The sequence below is a fragment of the Heterocephalus glaber genome, unplaced genomic scaffold (assembly GCF_053883595.1).
Source record: "Heterocephalus glaber isolate CG9 unplaced genomic scaffold, H.glaber_assembly_v1.0 deba00000546, whole genome shotgun sequence".
NCBI lineage: Eukaryota > Metazoa > Chordata > Mammalia > Rodentia > Bathyergidae > Heterocephalus > Heterocephalus glaber.
The window spans coordinates 22,950,530-22,967,838 of NW_028258147.1; the positions used below are offsets into that span (position 1 = coordinate 22,950,530).

The 17,309-nt window shown below is 37.2% G+C and overlaps 1 pseudogene across 1 annotated transcript; it reads right to left on the reverse strand.

Annotated features, from left to right (window-relative positions):
- Positions 1-616: 616 nt before the first annotated feature.
- Positions 617-3,772, reverse strand: LOC101714482 (PHD finger protein 14-like; annotated as a pseudogene). The gene is made up of 2 exons (XR_015448738.1): positions 1,891-3,772; positions 617-1,606 (listed from the first exon to the last, which is right to left on the reverse strand). The product of XR_015448738.1 is annotated as a PHD finger protein 14-like (transcript).
- Between the last annotated feature and the right edge of the window lie 13,537 nt (positions 3,773-17,309).

The window sequence follows — 17,309 nt, forward strand, 5'->3', positions numbered from 1 at the left end:
CCTTTGAGATATAAATTAATGTGTCCAGGGAGGGATAAGATAAGCATGTCTGAGTTTACCACACTGGGAATGTCTCCATAGTTTGGGAAAGATAAGTTTATTACTCTTTGAATGGGAGAAAATGGTTCCAGCCCTCATACCCTTCAATGGAAAAGCAAATGGATGCAGAGAATTGGAAACATTCTTTAGCATGCCAGATTATTTGCTCAGGAAGCCAAACTATGCAGAATATGAAAATATTCTCTCCCTGACAATATTCTCTTTCTGATAAGCAGATGAAAAAAAAGTAGATTTATGATATTGGCACCCAGCATAATCAAAAGACAGTATTAAATGAAGAGTCAAGCGATAGGACAATATATTAAGTATGATTTCATGTGTGTGAAAATAGTAAAAAAAAAATCAACACAGCTGTCTCTCAGGAAAGGGTTGTTAAAAAAAAGACTTTCATTTTAACTCTATATGCTATTGAGTATGAGGGTGGACTCATACGTGATTTTTTTCCCAATTTCAACAACTTTATTGAGAACATTTTGCAAGTAAGATTTTACAATTTAACATATTACAAATTAGAAATTTCATCTGCTACTACCTAAGTTGAAAACTTTTCAAAAACACTACAGAAAATATTTTATTTCTTTGGATTTTTCTGTTCCATGCTGAGCTCCTGAGATACATTTTTTCTTTCAGCTTCATTTTGATCTTCCTCAGAAGATGAAGACTCACACTGCTGACATATCCATCCATAGCTTGTTTGTTTAGGAGACTTTTTCAAAGGAGGCTCCAAGCAGCCAAAGTGGTATCAGAGTCTGCATTCATCACACCTGACAAGATTTTCATTGTCTCCAGTTCCTTTGCATGTTGCACATTCAGTTCTTAAATCTTCAGCCTTGGGCTTCTTTTGTAACACAGACTGTCTTTGTCTTCTTTCTCTAGGAACTCTTTCCTCATGTTTTTCTTCCTCAGGAATGAAACTTCATTTCCATCCTCTGGTTCTCATGTTTCTTACTGGAATCTTTTTGGGTTCTGGTGGCACATCCTGTGGAAAAAATTTCACTGGCTTCTTAATCTGCCTCCGTGAGTGATCATTTAGTCCCATCTGGTAAGGTTTCCATGGCCATGTCTGCTTCCATGTCACTGCTACCTGCCTGATCACATTCTGAGCACTGCCAATAACTGTTTTTGGTCTTTCTTGGCATCCTTGTAAGAGGAGGATCCCGACATCCAAGATGGTAACAGAGTTTATAAGTATCACACAATAAAAGAAGGTGTTGATCATGGTTCTTCTTACAAATCCCACAACTATAAAGTACTGTAGGGAGAGTAGATGTCTTTTGTGTGCCTCCTTTTTAACTTGGTTTTCTCTCCTTGAGTGCTCTCAAAATTGCCAGTATGTTCAACTTCTGTCTTGTAATTCTGCCCAGTAAGGCCTACATTCCTTGCCCTTCACTTCGAAGTTTTCCATTCAAGTTTTGCAATTCTTCCAAGGATTCACACAGCTTATTATATTCCACATGAAGCTTTTCTTGTTTGTTCTCTAATTTATCCTTTATATTCTTTTGTTCAGCCATGTTTTCCTGAATTTGAATCATGCGCATATTTCTCTCTATTTAAATTAAATTTTACTTTAGTACCAAGTAAAAGCTGATATAAGAAATATATAAAGAAACTATCCATAAAGATGATCATATGGATAAATCTATATTGTTGAAACACTTTTAAGTATGCAGAAAAAAACATGAACCTAGAATTTTACAAAAACCTACAACTTAGGAAAATAACATGCTTTGATATTTCTAACATGGCTAATGAATTTCTAAAAATTAATGGTAGATTAAATATTCATTAGCAAATTGTTCTCATTGAAAATGTGCATGTATCTATACTGACCAAAATAATAATTCACAAAATCAGCAGTGAGAGCTGGTTGCTTATGTTTTCTCCTTCCATCCACACTAGAGCTAGTATCTGAATTGTCCACTGGAAAGATATCTGTACTGACCCCCATTAGTTCTGCTTTCTGCATCAGTTTACAAATAGCTGAAGCACTACTAGTGAGTGGTCTGGGAAATTTTTCCCTTGGAACCCAGGCCTGGGGTCTGGTGGATTGAGCTACTCCTGCCTTGGCACAAACAATACTACTGAAGCCGGGCATTGATCCTTGCCTGTGCTTCTGGTGATAGCTGCTTCTCTCTGTCTTGCAAAGACATCTTACAATAGGACTGCAGAGCCAAGTAGTTTTTTCTCTTTCACTTTCTGTCCAAACGATCTGGATGCTGTTTACAATAAGCAAAACCTGAATCTGCTATATCCTCTTCTACCACTGCCTCTGAAAGCAAACCTTCTTTCTGGGCACAGGTCACATGCAAATAGACTCTGCACATCCCTGCATCACAGCTAATGCAAACTCCAGTTTGAGCAAAACCAGGGTCTTCACAAAAGCAACATTCTTTGGCACCATATTTGGAATAATTCATTTCTGTTAGTGTCACTGGTCGTAATTTGTCAATATCTTCAAAGGCTATTCCAGGTACGTAGAGGATACAGACAATGTGAACCCATCTTCCAGCATCTGTCTCCTTGAAAATTCCATCCTGGTTAGGACACAGTTCACAGCTAGGAGAAACACCACATTTACAAGCATCACAAAACCACAGTTCAGTGGAGTTTTCAGAAGCTGAACTCATAATACAGTCACTCTCTCCATCAACTCCATAACAACCTTTATGAACTGTAATGCCAAAATTGTCACACTGAATTATTTTGTCAGCATCTTCACTGTTATCTCTAAAACAAATGCAGCAAATCAGAATACGGTCCATTTTTTGAGAACTCCAGTTTTGACCCTTCTCAAGAATCAGCGAGTCCTCATTACTCTTGCTTTGAGATGGTGTCAGGCTATCATTGGTTAGCTCCTCAGCAGCAGCACTGTTTCTGCTAAGAACTTTACTCTTCTTCTTCTTGCAACCCCCTTCGCTAGCAGGACTGCCATGGTCTTCATCATGGCCTTCATCGTTCTCATCTTCATCACTCCCACTTCCCTCATCTTCATCATCCTCATTGTCCCCATCACTTCCCTCTTTCTGGGATGCTGATCTCCCTTTTCTCCTCACTACAGTAGGTCACCAGTCATTGTCATCCTCACTGTCATAGTCATCCATGTCATTCAGCTCTTCCATGGACACAAAATCCAAAAGTGGTCGGTTTTGATGCAGATTGCTTTTTTTTGTTGTTTTTTGGCTCACTGACTTGTTCCTCTGTGGCGGTCATCGTAGTGGGGGCAGAAGGGGGTGTGTTGGCAGCAGGAGGACTTGTGGCTGGTGCGGTGGCAGCTGCTAAAGCAGTCACATTCTCAGATACTGTTGCTTTTTCTTTTTCCTTCTCTCTTTCCTTCTCTTTTTCTTTCTCTTTCTCTTTTTCCTTTTCTTTCTCCCTTTTCTTTCTAGGTCTCTTTCCATTTTCTTCTTCATCCTTCTTTTCCATTTTGATTAACTGTTTGTCGGATGATACTATTTCCTCCTCTTAAGAATTTTTAAGTGGTTCCTCTTTTACTTTACTATTTTCACTCAGTTCTTCCTCTATTTTCTTCAGAATCACTACAGGAACCTTCTCCACTGTCCTTTGAAGGATCTTTACTTCCATTACCACTCCCTTCAGAATCTGAAGCATCTCCAACTTTAAAATCACTGTCATCTGAACTATCATAATTGAGAGCTTCTAGAAGAGAAGCTGCCAGAGGCTTCACCTGCTTCCTCTTGGAGCTGTGATCCATAAGGAATCCGTCTTTTGCAGAAGGCCTAGGGAGAAGCTGTGGGAGCCTGCCGAGGTCAGGGACTGGGAACGTGGATGCAGGTCCAAAAGAGAATATTTACAATCTTCATATGTTTTTTTTTATATATTGATTTTATTGGTACATTTTAGGTATATAATACGATGACATTCATCATTAGGAATTTGTACCTTTACATATATATCTTGGTTCTTATTTTTTTCCTCATTTCCCTGCCCTCCCTTCAACTCCTCCATCCCTCCCTATTAACAAAGACTTGTTTCCACTTTTCCTATTCTCATATTTATTCCTTTCTTTATTTCTTTATATAGTCTCGATATTAATCTGTCTGAGAAATAGTTGACAATTTTTTTCATCCTGTAGGTTTTCTTTTCACTCTGTTTGTTGTTTCTTTTGCTGTGCAGAAGCCTTTTGATCTGATATGATCACATTTGTTGATTCTTGATATTATATCTTATGCAATTGTGATTCTATTTAGAAAGTCCGTGCCTATGTCTAATGTCTTCAAGAGTTTTACCTATTTCATCTCCCAGTAGATTAAATGCTTCTGCTTTAACGTTTAAATCTTTGATCCATTTTAATTCTGATTTAGGGAATGCTGAGACATATGGATCTAAATTCAATTTTCTGCAGCCAGAAAATTCAATTTTCGATAGCCAGCTTTCCCAGCACCATTTATTAAAGAGGCTGTTTTTCTGCCAGTGTATGTTTTTGGCCCCTTTGTCAAAGATCAGATAGAAGAAGGTGCTTGGAGTTGTTTCTGCTTCCTTATTTCTGTTCCATTGATTCACACATCTTTTTTTGTGCCAGTACCATGCCATTTATATTATGGCTGGTTTTAATTTGATTAAAATTGATTTGTAGTTTGATTTTTAAAAATAAAATGACAGAAACACAAATTTTCAGCCTATCAGGGAAGTTTAGTCCATGAATAGACATACCAATATATGTTTTTGAACTGTGTAGGATCTGTAGAGCTGTTATTAAAGCTGGGGAAGTTACGAAGGTCATGTTATCCTTAACTCTTATGAAGTAAATCCTAGACAACATTAATGCAGAGAATAATTTAGTGATTAAATTGTAAAGCTTAAGTTCTTTTGGTTTGAATTGAAAAGTTCTAATGCTGTGTGTAATGATGCTTCATTACTCCAACAGAGATTCCAGTGAGGGGGGCCAGATTAAAACCCAAGGTCTGAATAAACCCTTTGATTTCCTCTGCTTTTAGTTACTTGCTTCTGTCACCAATTTGGAGGTCATTTAGCCAAGTACTATACTCTCTTCAGCTTTGCTATAAACAGAACACCTCTGGCATGGTCACTATGGTAACAATAGTTCAAGATGTTTTTCAGAAATTTAGACATAACTTTGTCTGGCTCAAGCTGGTGAAAGCCACTAAGCCTCTCACTTGGATCTCCACAAGTGTCCAATTGCTGACCTTTTGACATTATATGACCAACAATTTTATGCACAGCTAATGTTAACGCTACTTTCTGAATGTGCACCCTATGTAGAAGTTTAATTATGCATATGTAGACCACAGTTACATCACTTTTCCTTGCCTCATGTTACCTTTCCTCATATCTCAGAGTACTCTGTTTCTTTATCTCATAATACTCCTGAATCTTATCTTTAGGAAGATAGATTTGAGGCCTGTCTTTTCTCTTCTCAGTTAGTATGTACTCCATTAAATTTTCTATACACCATACACCAGTGTTCTTCAGAGTCTAATTATGCCCTAACTTTAGATAAGTCCTCTCTGTATCCCTTCAGTACCTCAAATTCCCAGCTGTCAAAAGTCTCAGGAGTCTACAGTTTTTAAAATACTTAATGATCTTTGAGTATTAAGTGTGTGAAAAATTCACATCAATGTGTTGGAGATCAGCATTCTGGCTAAGTTCACTCAGAACTCCTGTTTATTACTACCAATCTAAAGACCCTCCAGAGTCCTGGGTGAAGTGAATGAAGCAATATGTCCAGCATCCAAATGTTATCTCCTAATGACAGCTTAGTTTACCCTAGTGAATGAAAAGGTTGGGTTTCATGATAGCCACATGTTGATGGATGCTCAAAGCTTTGAATTGCTTTTCTGGAGACTAAACTGTAAGGAAGAAGCAAGTACTATTTTCAGTAACCTACACCACTCATATTGTTTATTCTAGGAATTTTGTTTTCCTAAGCATATGAAACATTCTAATAAGATGAGGAGAAAGAATTCTTTACGTTTCATTACAGAACTGAATTAAGAAGTTAATTAATAACTTGGACAGGGGCTTTAAACCACTTCCCCCACTGCCTAGTGAAGAATAAGATGTCTCCAGATTTTCTTTCTATTCCTGGCAGCAAAGTCCTAAAGAGATGAACAGCCAGCATTGCTCATATAAATCACTCTTGAAGAGATAAACTGCCTGACCTTTTGGGGGACCGTTTATACTTGTATAACTTTGAAACCGCGGGAGCTCAGAACTCTGAGGGGAGGTTGTTGGGCATATACAATCTTTCAGTCTTTAATCTTTCCTTTCCTTTAGAAGGGGAAAAGGCACAAAGAGGTATAAACATCCAATCTTGGACCAATGCACCACAGCTGGGAGAGAGTAAAAAAGTGCCAGTCTTCTCACACCCTATTCCTACCCTTTCTTCTGTCTTTCTTTTTCCTTCACAAGCAATTGGCCCAGAAATCCTGTTTCTCAGAAAAGAGGACTACTATCCACCTGTTACTCAGGCCTCAACCTTAAGAATCTACCTGGATCTTCTCTTTCCCTCTCTGCACCACCCCTCTGCCTCCAATCATCAAATCAGCCATGTCCAACTTTCAACACAGACATGTCAAACTCAACTGCTTTGGCCACATCCACTGACAACTCTTTCTTCTCTGCTGCCAACATCCCTTACCTGGACCTTAGCAGATCTACATCATCTTCTAAAATGTGAAACAGATTTTATGTCTTCCTTGCTCAGACCCTACAGCAACCTCTGAGTATAAACAGAATACGTTTCAAATTCCTATCATGGTCAATAAGGTTCTGACTATCTCTTCATCCCCATTGCATTATACTTCTCCACTCAGTTCAGATTCTGGAATGCCACTGGTCCCTTAAATGAACTTAGCTCCAACAAGATGGGGGCCTTGTCATATCCCTAAATTCCTAGAGACTACAGCAAAGCCAAATGTAGAAGGTACTTGATAAATATTTGTTAAATTACTGAATAAAAACAATTTCTAACTAAACTCTACAGAAGTTTAACATTAGATGTCATACCAATAACAGTCAATTCAACAAATATCTTTATGTGTCTATCGAGAGCCAGGCACTATTCTAGACACCTCATTAGGGTTAGCCTACACTGGTCTACTTAATGCTGGCCAGGTGTGATTTTGGTCACAACACTGAACCTATGAGGTGGTTACCAAGGGAAAGCCCCGCTGCGGGCAGAGTGGCTGTGCAACTCATACTAGTGGGGATTTTTCTACTGGGGCTCCCAGAACTGCAAAACAACCACAACCTCTATTCTGGAGAAAAATTCCAGAGCTGCTTTCTGAAGACAGTGAAGCAAAGTGGCATCTTCAGATATGCCAGAGTATGGGTAAAGTACTGGGTCTGTCATTTAAACTGCATAAAACCTTGGGAAAGTTACTTTTTGCCTGTGTGCCTCAGCTATGTAGTTTTCAAAATAAGGATATTAATACCTTTCTTGCCTACCTCACAGAGCTATGAATTAAATATTGCGGCTAAGAACATTTTGTATCCTGAATAATTATGTCGCTTTATATCATAAGTAAACATGTTTTCAAACATAGAATAAGTGAAACCCTAAATGACTTATGAATTATATTTGCCATTTGGAATCAATGAATTCATGTTTATTTCAAATGATTACCCTCACTAGAAGAATACACTTGTTCACAAAGGATTCTAAGTACATTTGTATGCAAGAGATTTCCCAGCGCAGCTTCCCACTCTGCTCTGTGGTCCCCTCCTTAGATCAGTCTGTCTACATGACTTGTATGTCTAACAAGAAACCCCCAGGATTTGGGATGTCCATAGTGGTAGCAATGTTACCTTCCTAAACTAAATATAGACAATCTTCAGTTAGGGATACTGTAAAACATTTTTTGGTGCCAAGTTCCTCAAACTCACTTTCTGTGCCAATGATGGTGATACCAGTCATGGAAAATAAATAACACGCTGGTTAACAAGTGTGCACATACCATGCAGACAAGCCAGGATAGTCCACCCGGGAGGCAGCATAGATACTCTGAGCTAGTGAATTTGTAACCTCACATAGGTTTTCTAGCTCCATGTTTCATAAAGGAGAGGAGAGAAAATGACACCCTAAAACTCTAAGCTTACTAACTTTTTGATAAATATTCCTAAGCAAAACCCACACAATATTTTAAATGCTTTCTCTTGACCATCTTATCTTGGAGGCTGAAGCTCAGCTGTTCTATCTTTCCAGTTCAAAGTCACTTGTATTTCATCAATTATCAGGCACCAGTTTCAGTTAACAATGTCTAGAGGCTCCTCCTTAATTATTTACATACTCAATAGTATTAACTATGTACACTTTTGTGAACTTCTGGGTTAAAAGGGAAGTCTTTCCCTAATTTTTTCAGATATGCAGGTATAATTTAAAAATTAAACCACAAAGGTCCAGAAATATATAAGAAGAATAAGAATCTATAAAGGAAAAAAAAAAAGAAAAGGTAGTTTAATTTTAAGCAGCCACTATACTTACTTGAGAATACAATCTTTTGTTTTTTGCTTAAATTCTTTTATTGGTACATTTTAGGTATACAATACATTTACATTTATCACTGGGTGCTTGTACCTGTACATGATGCATCTTGGTTCTTAGTTTTTCCATATTACCTGTGCACCCTTCACTCCCTCCACCCTTCCCTATTTACATAGACTTTGTTTCCATTTTTTTCTTTTCTCATAATTTTTCCTTTCCCTTCTTTCCTTCCCCTTTCCCCTCCCACTTCTCCTACCTCTTTGGACCTTTTCTTCCTATTTCAAATTATTGATTATTCATTTTAATCATTTTAAGCCTTATTTACACTTTCAGTTTCTCAATCTTAATATCAAGGTGCATCCCCTTTTCTGCCTTACATGCCTAAGTCTTTCTTTCCTAAACTTACTTTTTCTAGTCCATGCAGGGTTACCATGAGTCTGCCTTCTGAGTGACTAGAGTATATCAGGAGATCTTGGAAAAAGAAGAGGGTAACTTCAGAGTCAAGGGTCTTGGTCCTCTGGGCGTTGTTGCCTCAATATGATTCTGTAGGTTGTTTCAGAACTGATCTCTGAACTCTGTTTCTACACCCAAATCCAGCACCCATTTTGGATAGCAGTTAATCTAAACATCCATATGGAATCCTAATGCCTATATAGCCCAGGATCAAATACAAAACTCCATGTGTGATTTTTGTAATGTGCATTTTTCTGGGGAAGGAAGACAAGAAATTTTATTAGAAGCTAAGAACTACTGATCTCCATTAGCTCTATATTCCTAGTTCCTGTACTCTTTCTAGCTTGAACCACATCTTAGTTACTTTTGTCTCATTGCTGAGGCAAAATACCTGGCACCCAAAGTCAAAGAGGGAAAGGTTTATTTGGCTCACAGTTTATAGAGATCTGAGTCCATAGGTTGACTCCAAGGCAGGGTGGCAGAGGGGCCATAGTTCATGGCATTGGAAGACAACAAAAGCAACAAGGGAAGGAAGAGGGGTCCTCAATAGCATCTTTCTATCTCTTTTGTCTTACGCAGGTTACTTAGGGAGGGTAGCATTCACACCCTCAATCCTAGTGCTGTGAGACTAGCATTGCACCATGAATCAATTCCAGAAAAAGCTTCACCTATGACTGCATGTAGGGTAGGGGGTGGGGGGTGGATCAAGACACAAACCATAACAACCTGTTATCTTGCTTCAGATTCCAGCTTCGGGGTACATCCAGATATAGATACATAAGCTCACTTTGACCAGTTTGGCAGCACATCTCATTCCACCCCTTAGTTAACCTTGTCAGTCATCCCGCACTGGGCACTTTCTTTGTCTCATCTCCCTCTCGAGTCTTCCCTCTTCTTTGCACACTTTCCTAAGCTTTTCTTCTTGGGCTCAATGTCAATGTGCAAATCCACATTTTAACAAGGTTTATTGATCTTTGATTTAGTTCTTATAATCCTGCTGATCACAACTAAAGCTCCCTAACTAATTTTAAAGTACAATGTTCTAAATCATTCCCATTTACTTGCCATTCAATGTTATCGGGAAGGGAAATATATATATATATACACACACACACACACACACACACACACACACATATATATGTATATATATATGTGTATATATATATATATATATATATATATATATATATATATGCTTAATAACCAAAAGTTTAAGTACTTTGATATAATGTGCCAATTGGCCTTTGGAACAGATTAGGAAAAGGATTTCTTTTTATTAAATATTTATGGTTTTGAACACTCAAGTCTTGTAATATAGATGCTAATCAGTACAGGAGTTTTGTATCATAATCCATAAATGAATTCCTCATATTGGACAACAGACTTTGGAAAGAATAGACCTGTAGGTTCAGCAGGAAACTGGTGGGAAAGACCTAGTAGATATCAGCATTGGAGGGACCAATTTGGATGATCTGAAAGTCCTGTCTGTTCAGATGACCTATTTTGTTCAAAACTCAATTGGCAATATATCTTTAAATTCAGTAAAAGTTCATACATCCTGACACTCTGATCTGGTTTATGCATAATGCACAAATAATGTATATGTTGCCAAAATTGGCAGTTTTCCAAAGATTGCAGCAATATTTTCAGCCAGTTAAAATTGAATAATATAATTACATATGTGTGCAAATTACAATAATTCTCTTATTTTAAATAATGCTTCAGTCTGTCTTAGGTAGAATTCTAAAATGGATCTCTAAGGTTCCTGGCCTCTGATCATTCAATCAAATAGTCTTGGTGCTATTGTAAAGATATTTTGAATATCTGAAGTCCTGAATGTATTGACCTAAGATGGAGAAATTCATGGCTGGGCCTGACCTAATCATATGAACCCTTTACAAGCACCATTTTATTTAGCTGGTACCATGAGATGAAGTCAGAGTGATTTGAAGTATGGAAAGACTTTAGTGCGTTATGGCTGGCTTCAAAGGTGGAGAGGAACATATGCAAGGACTTAAGAGAAAACTCTAAAGCTAAGAGAAATTCCCATCCAGTAGCCAACAAGAAAATAATGACTTAAATCCCACAACAGCAAGGAACTGAATTCTACTAACACCTTGAATGAGCCCCAAAGGTAACACTTTGATTTCTACCTTGTGGGACTCTGAGCAGAAAACTCAGTCAAATTAAGCTATGTCTTAGTTACATTCTTGTTGCTGGAACCCAATATGTGACATCCACAACCTAAAGGAAGAGAGTTTATTTTAGCTCACAGTTTGTAGAGGTTTCAGTCCATAGCTGGCTGGCTCCAATGGGAGGGCAACATGGCAGTCAGGAAGGAGAGAGATCAAGGAAGGAGGAAAGGAGATAAACCCTTCCAGGCCATGCCCCACTAACCTTCTCCACCAGGCTTCACTCATCAATATCATGTTTGGCTATAATCCACTAATCCACAGATGAATATCACACCCCCATGATCCCATCACATGGTGCTTTGGAGTGACATCTACATAAAAACCTTAATACTGGACTTCTCATTACAGAACTGTCAGTTAATTAATGGGTGCTGTTTGAGCAAAGAACTTGGGGCCAATTTGTTACTCAGCAATAAATAACTAATGTGCTATCCTGGGACCTTATGCATTATGCTTCTTTTGAATTACTATTTTAATGCAACTCTGTACAAAGATTCAAAGTGTGACTCATAAGAAGTGGTAAGGCAAACTGGTGGCCATCAAGAGAGGTGTGTTGACTATTTTGAGGATCACTTGTTAAGTTCAAATGAATTTTTATAGGAAACTGACTCACTCTTCTTTAATAACAAGCTCAAACAGAAAAATCAGTGCAACCATCTAACCAAAATAACTAGTAACTATTATTGAGACCAAGATGCACATTAGGAAGCTTTAGCAGAGTCCTTGATAAAATTAAGTGCTTAATTTCAGAGCAAGCAATTTTACAACAAAAAAATGACTGTGAAAACAAAGAGGGGAGAAATATGTTTGCTGATTCCATGAAAACACAGAAATAACCTTGTGACATACAAAAACTCATTTTGACTCTGCCACTGAACACATTCCAACATTGTTCAGCTATGCTCACCTTTCCTTGATTTTCTACCTCTTCTCCACAGAATAAATATAATGGGAGCACAAGGAAATCGGTGGTCCATTGGGACCACACAGAGAGTATATTAATGAGAAGTCCCCTGGGGAAGCAGTGTGGAGCAGCCTCCATTCATAGCCTGGAAATAGCTCAGCAGGTCCAATTAAAAATTAATCAAAGGACTCAGACCCTGCAATACAAAGCAGAGAAGGAAAATTAAACATCTCCCCAGAGGAAGGCCTACAAGTCATAAAAATGAAAACATAAAGCTGTGAATATTTAAAAATATCATTTACAAACTCAAGGTTGTTGATGACTCATCCTCATGTCAAGATCAGAAGTCCTTAGGGAGTCACAGAATCTTGCAGGACTTGAAAAGGGGTCCGTAATAAACATTTTTCAGAACCCCTTAGAGGTGTTGTCTCAGAAGGCCTAGGATTGAGAATGTCTAGCTTGAATCATTATGGCAAATAATTTGAAGGGATTCTGATGAGCTTCTAATCTGCAAAGCACTAGTGGCACCCAACTTCTGCACAATTGTCTAGCAAGTCAGGCTGTTCTCATGAAGCAAAAAATTATTCCAGTAATTACTTAAGAACTGAATGTGTATTTCTGAATTATTTAGATGCTTTAAAGTTTGCTTACTCAGTTACAAATGAGACCATACTAAGCAGAACAAACTTTAAGATAAACATTGTGGATAATAGTTTTCCTATTTTTATTTCCCTCATTCATTTATTAGTTCACCAATTCATCAGATAATGAGAGGCCATTATGTGTCAGGCACTGGACAAGATCCTGGGGATTCTAATTATAAAGAAATAAGAATTTATTGACACGTCACTCATAAGCAGATAGAACAACATCAGTGGCAGGATGGGAAAAATGCAAGGGGAAGAAAGAGTGCCTTGGGTGGAAATAATAGCTCATGCGGAACATAGAGTTAAGAAGGAAGCTTAGTATGGTAGGGAGGACTGTCTGTCTTTGGGTATATGTCTGTCTGTGTGCATGTGTACAGTGTGTGTTAGGGAGACTAGTGAAAGATGGGATCAGAGAGGAGAGCAGGGCCCAAATTATGCCTCCTAAAATGTAAACACATTTTAAGAAAATACAGTGGTGAACTTACCCAGAGGCATTATTCAAAGGGGTCTGTTCAAATCAAGGGAAAGATAAGAAGCTGGATATAGCTACAAGGTGGGTTTTTAAGAAATCAAATTTTCTAACAGTTAACACTTTCTGATATAGCAGCTCCTGTGTAACTTTAGAATAAAATATGACTTTCCCTTCTTTCTTATATAACATGAAAGACCTCATTTGTTTGGCAGTTTTCAGGAGCAATTGATATAGCAGATAGTGATCTATAAAGGAAGCCACTGTGTACCTTGGCGTGATATTGTTAGTCAGCTTTTCATTACTGTGACAAAATACTTGAGAAACAAAATTTAAAGGAAGAAAGGTTTATTTGGTTTATGATTTTAGAGGATTCAGTCCATACTAAGCTAGTTCCCAGAGAAAAACGCTATGGCAGAAGGGTTTGGTAGAGGAAAGCTGCTCATCTCATGGCAGCCAGGAAGCAGAGAGAAAGGGAAAGAGTCAGACAGCAAGGGCTGGGATTAGATGTAGTACCTAGGTCAGGTCCCCATACTCCATTTCTGTCAACTAGGCCCCACCTCCTATTTTTATAATCTCTATAATGCCATTAAATTATGATCTCAGCAATGGATTAATCCACGTGATGAAAGTAGAGCCCACATGATCCAGTTACTTCCCCCAAAGTTCATCAAGTGGCAAGCCTTCAACACAATGAACCTTTTAGGGGAATATATATCCAAATTATAACAGATGCAAATATTGTTAGATTTCTGTGTCACAAAATGCTTGGATTTCAGAAGCTGTGTTTCAACTGCATACTCAGGACAACAAGCCCTTATGAATTTTATTTATTTATTTGGGAGGCACCTTCAGCTAGAACCTCATTCTATTCCTCTTTCTTTTGAGTGACTTGACCCAGATTTAACAATTTTATCAAGTTCAAGCTTAAGTTTTTTCTGGACTAGATGAAAGAACTGAGCTAGAGTTCCAGAAATAAACAACTTTTGGTAGAAAAAATTGGTGAAGATCATTTAATATATACAATAGAAAGTATGAGGGTAAAGGAAATATTTGATTTGTCAATAAGGAAGTAATTGGAGGAGAGAAGTGATGCCAATATCTGGACAAATAAAAATTAATTAACCTCAAGTAAATAGAAAAAAAGCAATAGAGATCAAGTTTAACCTGTGAGCTGGATAAATAGTCATATTCCACGTAATGACATTTCAGTCAACAACAGCCTGAAGGTCCAACAGGGGTCTCTTTACATTGTGTCACCCAGTGATGTATGTCATAGCCACGTTAGTCTGGGTCACTACTCTCTGCCTGGTTCACATAATGACAAAACGACCTCATGACAAATTTCTCAGAATGTATCTCTGTTTTTAAGTGACACCGCACCATTTGCTTTCTCCTCTGGAGCAACTTCATCCTCCATCCTTCTCCTCCCTGCTCTGTACCAAGAGGCAGACTTGTATAAACTGCATCATGGGCTGTGTTATCCTCTGCCTTCCACTTGGGTTCAACAATAGGAGGCAGTAGTAGGAGATCAAAATGAAAAGAAGAGAGTGAGACTAGGACATCTGTTCCTTGCCAATTGTTTGACTCTTTCCTTCTGTCAAAGGCAAGAGCTCCTGACAGATTGACTATGCTACATCTCAGTCCTTCTCTCTCCTAGTCCTTTCTCTTGCACATTCAGATACAGGAGGGTAATAATGTCCCGCTGTTGCTAGTTCTAAGTGTTTCCTTATGTCTTTCTGGTTCCCTTTGACATTCCCTACCCTGCCGACATTTTTGTAAATGGTCCTTTCATTACACTCTCCTCCATTACTTTATTTAAGAGAACCATTTCTTTCCTGTCTAGATCCTGACTAATAGAGCATACCATGGACTACATGCTTCTTACCTTAGCATTGGAGAGTAAGCCTGGCTTTTCAGCTATAATAGTTAAAATAATCTGTCATTAATGATTAGATAGAAATTACAGTTCCTTAAATGTGTTCACATGTCATCTCACTTCTCTTTCTAAATACATTACTATTAAAATTCAGATCTTACTCTATTGGAATAATTATACATAATGAAGAGAGATATGGGTATTATTACCAAATTTAAGTTTAAATATTCCTAAGAATTCAAGAGCCCATATTTTGTACTTTTGAATTTTAATGACATAGAACTTTAACACATAAATTGACTCAATTTCCTTCATCTGGGCTCCAGATTCTTCAAATTAGCTCACATAGTACTCAGTTTTGAAGCTTTTATTTCTATTGGAAAATTCTCATAAAACAGGTTCATAAATCAGGCATTAATCATGAGGAGGTAGATAACTAAGATTATCTTTTAACATGATAATTGAATCTATTTAGAATGGAAATCTGCCAAACTAGTTTCACTGTCCTACAGAAATATTAAATATCTTAAAGGGACTGTTTTTCCTCTTTTAACTACTTCTTCTTTATGTGCATATAACACAAATCTGTTTATCGTGTTGATAAGCAAAACATGTGGGAGAGATTTTAAGAAATATTTAGTAATTCTTAACAGTAAATAAAAAATATTTCTGTAATACACATGATAACCAATTTCATAGGATATCCAATTTCGCAAAATAAGTAACTCCAAAATAGAATTGAGAAATATATGAAAATGTAACCAAACATGTGAGTGGACAGTTTCTGCCTTTATAGTAAGGATGATTTCGCTGAGAGCCTAGAAGAAGTATTAGTGTGGTAAAATCTCGAAAGTGTGGTGGTCTTCCTTATAATGTAAGAAAAGATAGTTATGGAAAAGTTGTAATTCAGTTTAGTGAAAGTGGGCTTTCCCCTTTTTTCCTAGATAGCAAAAAGGCCTGAATTATTGAATACTAAAAATGAGATTTGCAGTGATTAAATGAGAAAATACAGTTCTTCTGGAGATGTGTATTAAACAGGAAATAATCATCCCCTATAAATCACACATAATAAAGACCTGATCCCTTTGATAGAGGAGCTATCACTTGCACACATTTTAGATTTAAAAGAATGAAATCTATGATCTGCAGATATAACAGCATCAGACAGAACCTCAACTTCCATTGAGTGGCTTGCCCTAAATTTAGAAAGCTCATATCATTCAAGATAAAATTTTAAAACTGAGGTTATTCAGTTTGAGATGAAGCTTTTCTGAGCTGGAATGAAGATTTGATTTTTAGTTCTAGAAGTAAATAATTTGAAGATGGGGGAAAAGATGGAAGAGATAATCTAACATAATGAAAGAAAATAAAGTGTGAGGGTAAAAGAAACATTCAAATTATCAATAAGGAAGCAATTGGTGACATTCAAGGATGGAAACTTAGTAGCTGTGTACCAAGCTGGCATAATGTTCTGTCTTTCTAAAAATCTAGAAAGGATTTTGCATATTTTTGCCACAAAGAAATGACAAAAGTTGAGAATAGATATGCTTGCCATGATTTGAAGCATTACATGAGGTATACATGTATCAAAAAATCAAATGGTACCCCATAAATACATAAAATTTTATGTAAATTAAAATAAATGAGTTAAATAAAACCTAAAGCATTATTTTTATTTTAAAAAAGCTTAACTCAATTTACTCTGAGAAAAAGAAATTATTTTTTGGTAGAGAGCAGAATAGTTTGTGCCAGAACATATTATGACATGGACTCCAGAATCTAGCAGCCCAGAGTGGAAACCACCAATCCACCATTTATTGACCAAGAAACTTGGCAAGTTTCTTGTCTGTGATCTTCCTCTACAGAATGGTTCTAGGTTAACTGAAGGAAATGGTAGGGTTTTAGCAGAGGACATGTTCAACAAATGGTTATCATTGCCATTATTAGCTACAGCCTAAACTTCCTGAAGAGATAAATAAAGCCAAAAAAAATTTGCTTTAGATTTAAGCTTTTTTTTCTGGCCCTAGTTTGTATTGGTAAATTTATTTCCATTATTTTTATTATCCTCATCTAGAATTTTTAAAAAAGAAAGAAATGGAATCAAATCCAATCTTCTGCCAACATGCAGAGTTAACTATTGATGTCAAACAACTGCTGCCAAGATGAAGCAATGTAGATAAAGCAAAGGGTGAATATAGTGATTTGATAACTCAAGATATATAAGCATAGCAACTT